Genomic DNA, 6,996 nt, shown 5'->3' with positions numbered 1-6,996 from the left:
GATTTGCCACATTATGCTGGCAGATGGTATTTTGCTTTATCATTATTCATGGGTATTAATGACTTCCCTCTGGAGCATGTGTATCCTGTCTATTTTGAATTTCATTACATTTCATGCTGACTGCTTCGAATAGAATCGGATCCAGTATTTTCTGTGTGGTGTTTGAGCTGTAGATTGTGTGATTGGTCAAAGTTTTAGACTTGATTAAGAATTAAGTAACTCTTTGAAATAAAGAAATCCTTTTTGGTCACTTTCCTGAGTGTTCCATCAGACTTCTCATTTTGTTCAGCTTGCTATTCCACAGGGTTGCATATAATATCAGATGTATATGAAGGCAATTCCAGAGTAGATGCATCTTTCATTAGCCTGAGATTATTAGACATCCTTTCTTTCTTCCTAGAAAGACTAGGATTTGGTTTCCTAAAAGGAGAAAATGCATGAGAACGTGCTGTCATAATCCAGCCACAGAAAGTCACTTTTAATTAATTCCTTCAACAAATATTTATTAGAGAACAGCCTCCTCTTCGTTTAGTTGATCTCTGAAATGCCTAAATGTGACAGCTGGTACAGTTGATTTCAACCAGCTAATTACCTGAGGGAAACACTACACCATAGAGAAGAAAATTGTGGTAGGTGGAGGCCACAGTCCTTCCTTAGAGTGAAAAACAAGAAAGCCAATGCAGTAGGATAAAGAATAAAGCTTACTGGAGACTTCTGATAAAACTGAAGCATTCCTGCAACCAGAGAACACAAAGTATGGTTGCAGAATTTGAGAACAGGGAACTAAGTAAGGCTGGTGTAACCAGACCTGGTAGCTTTACTTCTGCAGTCTCTGTCTTTGCTTTAATTCCAGACACTTTCATGGCCACCTTCACATCCATCCTCCCCAACTATTCTTCCATGTTATTGAGCTCGGCACTGTTTTAGGTCCTGAGGTTTGGTAATTCATACAACAGACAAGATTCCTCTCTATCATGGAAGAAAGAGAGAGTCCCTCTCTAGAGCAGAGGGCAGATTTGCTTGGTGTGCAATATAATAAAGACGATGTCTCCCTCTGGGACTAACGTTTGTCAGGTTTGCTTGCAGCTCATTATAAAAGATTGGGGTTTCCTAAATGTTGCAGTTTTTAGTGCATATATACACACACACACACACACACACACACACACACACACACACACACACACACACACATATATATAGAGAGAGTTAACTTATTTATAAGTATTTCATGTTTTTAGCTGATGCTATTGTAAATGGTATTTTTAAAATTTCTATTTCTATCCAGTTTATAGAAATGCAATTGACCTTATCTTCTGCAACCTTGTATATTCCTTAGAATTTTAGATGTAGACAATGATGTTAACTGCAAGTAAAGACAATTTTGCTTCTTTCTTCCCAAGGTGGATGTATTTTATTTCTTCTGCTTACCGTATTGCACTGGCTAGGAACTCCAGCACAAAGTGGAATGGAAATGGCAAAAGCCACATCCTTGCTTGATTCCTGATATTAAGGGGAAAGTAGTCAGTCTTTCACCATTAAAAATGATGTTAGTTATAGAGTTTTCATGGACATTGCTCATCAGTTTAAATACGTTTCTTTCTGTTCCTAGTTTGGTGAGAGGTTTTTAACTAGAATGGATGTTGGGATCTGTGGGAAGCGTTTTCTGCATCTATTGAGATTATCACATAGTTTTCTTTTTTTCATTTCTTAATACAGTCAGCCTTTCAATCTGCAGGTTTCACATCTCTGGATTCAACAAACTGTGGATGAAAAATATTTTTTAAAAACCTATGAAAAATAATAATGCAGCAATACAAATAATACAAATAAAAAAATCTAGGATAACAATTATTTGCATGGCATTTACATTGTATTAGGTGATATAAATAATGTAGAGATTTTTAAAGTATATAGGAGGATGTGCATAGGTTTTATGCAACACCACACCATTTTATATAAGGGACTCGAACATCCTCAGATTTTGATATCTGCAGAGGGGTCGCAGAACCAATCCTTCACAGATACTGAGGGATGACTCTATGGTAAATTATATTGACTGGTTTCCAAATGCTAAAGCAATTTTGCATTCTCCAGTTTATACCATCTTAATTATGATATGTTTATATATTGCTAGATTCAACTTGCTAATGTTTTGGTAAGGAGTTTTAACTCTATGTTTATGACTGATATTGACCAGTAGTTTTCTATTCTCATCACGTTTTTGCCTTCATTTGATAACAGAGTAATAATGGCATCACAGAATGGGTTTGTGTAGAATTGGTATTTCTTCCTTAAATGTTTGATGTAATTTACCATTGGATCCACCTGGACCTGGTAATTTTTTGTTGAAAGTTTATAAATTACTAATCCAATTTCCTTAATAGACATAAGGCTATTCAGGATAATTAATTAATTAATTAATTACTTTTTAGTGATGAGCTCTCCCTCTCTCACTCAGGCTGGAGTGCAGTGGCACAATCATAGCTCCCTACAGCCTCCACCTCCTGGGTTCAAGCAATCCTCCTGCCTCAGCCTCTCGTCAGTAGCTGGGACTACAGGCATGTGCCACCATGGTCAGCTAATTTTTAATTTTTTGGAGAAACAGGGTCTCGTTCTGTTGCCAGGGCTGGTCTGAAACTCCTGGCCTCAAGCAATCCTCCCACCTTGGCCTCCCAAAGTGCTGGAATTACAGGCATGAGCCATCATGTCCGGCCAGGATATTTACTTATTCATGAGTAAGATGGGATAGTTTATGTTTTTCAAGGAATTTGTTGATTTCATATGTTATTGAATTTACTAGCATGAAGTTGTTGATAACATTATTACTCATTAATATTGTAGAATCTGCAGTGTCCCTTCATTCATTCATGATACTGATAATTTGTGTGGTCTTTCTTTTCCTTTTGACGATTTTGCCTAGAGGTTTATTAACTTTAGCAATAATTTCAACAAATCAGCTTTTGGTTTCATTGTTTGTCTACTCCCTATTATTCGTCCCATTTTATATCATTGATTTCTACTCATTATTACCTCTTTCCTTCTGCCTACTTAGGTTTAATTTGTTATTTTTCCTTTACTTTCCTATGGTAGAAGCTTATATGATTTATATGAAATCATAATTTTTCTTTTTTTCTCTTTTTTGAGACAGTCTCACTCTGTCATCCAGGCTGGAGGGTGGTGAGCGATCTCGGCTCACTGCAACTTCCAGCCAAGTTCAAGCGGATCTCCTGCCTGAGCCTCTCAAGTAGCTGGGATTACAGATGTGTGCTACCACGCCTGGCTAAATTTTGTATTTTTAATAGAGATGGGATTTCACCACGTTAGCCAGGCAGGTCTCAAACTCTTGACCTCATGTAATCTACTCGCCTCAGCCTCCCAAAGTACTGGGATTAGAGGTGTGAGCCACCGTACCTGGCCCATTCTTTCTAATATAAGGATTTAATGCTATGTTTCCGTCTAAGCATTATTTTAGTTGCCTTCTACAAATTTTGATTAAATGAAGTATGGTAAGTAATTCAAAGTATAATCAGACTACAAAGGAAAGAGCTTTTAGTCAGGCTAGAAGTTGAAGAGAAGCATTTGAGTTGAGGTTTTTTTGTTTGTTTTCTTTTTTTTTTGAGACAGAGTCTCGCTCTGTCGCCCAGGCTGGAGTGCAATGGTGCCATCTGGGCTCATTGCAAGCTCCACCTCCCGGGTTCACACCATTCTCCTGCCTCAGCCTCCCAAGTAGCTGGGACTACAGGCACCTGCCACCATGCCTGGCTAATACTTTGTATTTTTAGTAGAGATGGGGTTTCACCGTGTTAGCCAGGATGGTCTCGATCTCCTGACCTCGTGATCTGCCCGCCTTGGCCTCCCAAAGTGCTGGGATTACAGGCGTGAGCCACCGTGCCTGGCTGAGTTGAGTTTTGAAGGATTTTTTTTTCTAGTCAGAGAAGAAGGTAAGAGTATTCTAAGCCAAAAGAACAATAAGCCATAATTCATTAATTGATATTTCTATTATAAAGTGGGCTCATGAATATTTAATAACTATAATCTACAGACAGAACATCTCTTTGAAAGGCAGGGACAGAGCCAGTCATTCCCATAAACCAAAAGTGATGATGGAGCTGCAAGGTGTTTGACTCTTGAAGTCATCCTCTTGAACTGATCTCATTTTAAATGAGAATGGTATTGGTCCAATATAGAGTTAAAACAAAAGTTCTCACATGTGAAATTCTTGGATGTTGATCAGAATAAAAACAAAATGAGGTTCAAATGGAAGCAATAGGGTAGTGGTCTGGTTATAAGTCTCAGATCCAGGTACAAAGTCTTTTAGATACATTTATTTATCAGAGAGATATTACCTTGGACACTCCAGCTTTCTATTTATTTCTACAGCCATAAGATCCTTGTTGTATCATTTCTTACCCTTTGCTGCAGATGCTGTATACATGACCGAGTAGATTGGCTCACTAAACATATGTTCTAAACATTGCCATTGTTACTTTTTTCTAATACAAGTGTTGGAAAGCAACATACTCAAATTCCCTTGCAGATGGAATTTTATTCTGGCCAGTAAGATGTAGGTGCAATTTCTTGGGAGGACTTCCTCAGTGCATTGAAAAAGTAAAAGCTTGAGGAAAAGGTTCTGTCTTTCTCATTTTGCTCTTCCCATTTCTTTCTGCCTGGAACTTAGAATCACTGCCTGGAGTTGCAGCAATCATCTTTTGACCATGAAGTTAAAAATTACATACTAAAAGTGGCAGTCCAGGAGACAGAAGACAGGCTTTTAAATGACATTCTTGCATAGTTGTATTAGCCCTGACCTATATACCTCCAGATTCTTTTTTGCATGAGAAAAATACTTCTTTAGGTGGCTCTTTTCAGTTATCCATCCTTTGTAAGAAATAACATTTATAAGCATAAGGGATACAACTTTTTTGCAACAAACTAAAAAGTTGTATAGGGATGTCTGTCATTTTAATCTTTAATGCAAGCTTTCTTCATTGGGCTTCCAAGACATCAAACTCTTGTTATTTCTTCTGCATTACAGGTTGCTTTTTACTCAGTTGCTTTGCTGATCCTTTTTTTTTCCTGGCCTCTATTCATGTTAGAGTGCCCCAGGTCGCTAGGTTAGGTGCCGCAGACTCTCTAAGAGTCTTTGAGACTCTTTTTGTCTGTTTGTTTTTCTGGTCTCATCTAACTTCAGGGCTTCAAATACTATCTATATGCTGGCAGATCCTAGATGTATATTTGTAACCCAGGCCTCTCTCTCTCTCTCTCTCTCTCTGTGTCTCGAGTTGTGTGTCCAATTGCCTACTCAACGTCTTCATTTGGATGTCAAAAAGTTGATCTATCTATCTATCTATCTATCTATCTATCTATCTATCTATCTATCATCTATGTATCTGTTTTAGAGATGGGGTCTCACTACATTGCCCAGGCTGGATTCAAAGAGATCCTGTGCTCAAGAGATCATTCTACTTCAGCTTCCCAGTAGCTGGGACTGCAGGTATGCCAGGATATAAAGTAGTTGACCACTTATCTTCAAAACAATTTCCATCACTTGAGCCCAGGAGTTTGAGACCAGCCTGGGCAATGTGGCAGAACCCTGTCTCTACTAAAAATGCAAAAAATTAGCCAGGCATAGTGGTCTATGCCTGCAGTTCCAGCTACTCAGGAGACTGAGGTGGGAGAATCACCTGAGCCCAGGAAGTCAAGGCTGCAGTGAGCTGTGATCACGCCATTGTGCTCCAGCCTGGGTGATTAGAGTGAGACCCTGTCTCAAAATGAAACGAACGAAAAAATTAACTTCCGAGCCAAACGTGGTGACTCACGCCTGTAATCCCAGCACTTTGGGAGGCTGAGACAGGCTGATCACGAGGTCAGGAGTTTGAGACCAGCCTGATTAACATGGTGAAACCTCATCTCTACTAAATACAAAAATTAGCTGGACATGATGGTGCGCACCTGTAATCCCAGCTACTCGGGAGGACGAGGCAGGAGAATCACTTGAATCCAGGAGGCGGATGTTACAATGAGCTGAGATTGTGCCATGCACTCCAGCCTGGGCGACAGAACAAGATCCCATCTCAAAAAACAAAACAAAACAAAACAAAATCCCAAAAAACAAGAAACTTAACTTCTTCCTTCTCTCAAGCTTGATCCACCATCAGTGTCCATCATCTCAGTTGATGGTGACTCTAATTTTCCAGTTGCTCATGCCCCAAATCTTGGAGTCATCCTTGGCAGTTCTCTTTCTCATGTTCGGCGTCTAATCTGCCAAGATTCTGGTTCTACCTTAAAAGCATACCTGAAATGCATTCAGAATCTGACCACTCTCACTCTCTCTAGTGCTACCATCCTGGGCCACGCCACCATCACCTTTCACCTGTTTGACTGCAGTAGGCTCCTCAAAAGTCTCCCCACTTTGCTCTTTTCCCTCCCATAACAGACTACTTTCAAAGCAGCGGCTAGAGGAATCCTTTTAAAGCGAAGTCATGATCACTCTTCTGCTCAAAACCTTGCAATGTCTTTCCATCTTACCCAGGGTAAGATTAAAGTCTTTAAATTACTTGTCAAGGTCTGTCACGATCTGGCCTTCATCACCTCTTCAAAGTTCTCTTCTGTTCTCTTTGTTTACTTCCTTTCAACCTCACTGGTCTCATTGCAGTTTCTAGAGCACAACAAGAACACGCCCCTGTTATGGCCTTTGAACTGGCTGTTCCCTTTGTATGGAATGCTCTTTCCCTAGATGTCTTTGGATAATTCTCTCACTTCCTTAAAGTGTCTCCTTAATTTTATTTTTTCCAAGAGGCTGACTTTGACTGTCCTATTTAACCTGCCATCAGCACCATCCCACCATGTCCACCTCTATGCTGCTCCCTGTCCCCAGCACATCCCATCCCACCTACCCTGCTCAACTTTCTCTTTCTTCCCCTATGACGTATAATCTTCTAACTTACTGTATAGTTTATTGATGTGCTCTTGGTTATTTTCTGTCTCCCCTTC

Source organism: Macaca mulatta, chromosome 5, assembly GCF_049350105.2.
Source record: "Macaca mulatta isolate MMU2019108-1 chromosome 5, T2T-MMU8v2.0, whole genome shotgun sequence".
NCBI classification, from domain to species: Eukaryota; Metazoa; Chordata; class Mammalia; order Primates; family Cercopithecidae; genus Macaca; species Macaca mulatta.
The sequence above is the reverse complement of the archived record's forward strand: the minus strand, read 5'-3'. Positions refer to the sequence as shown.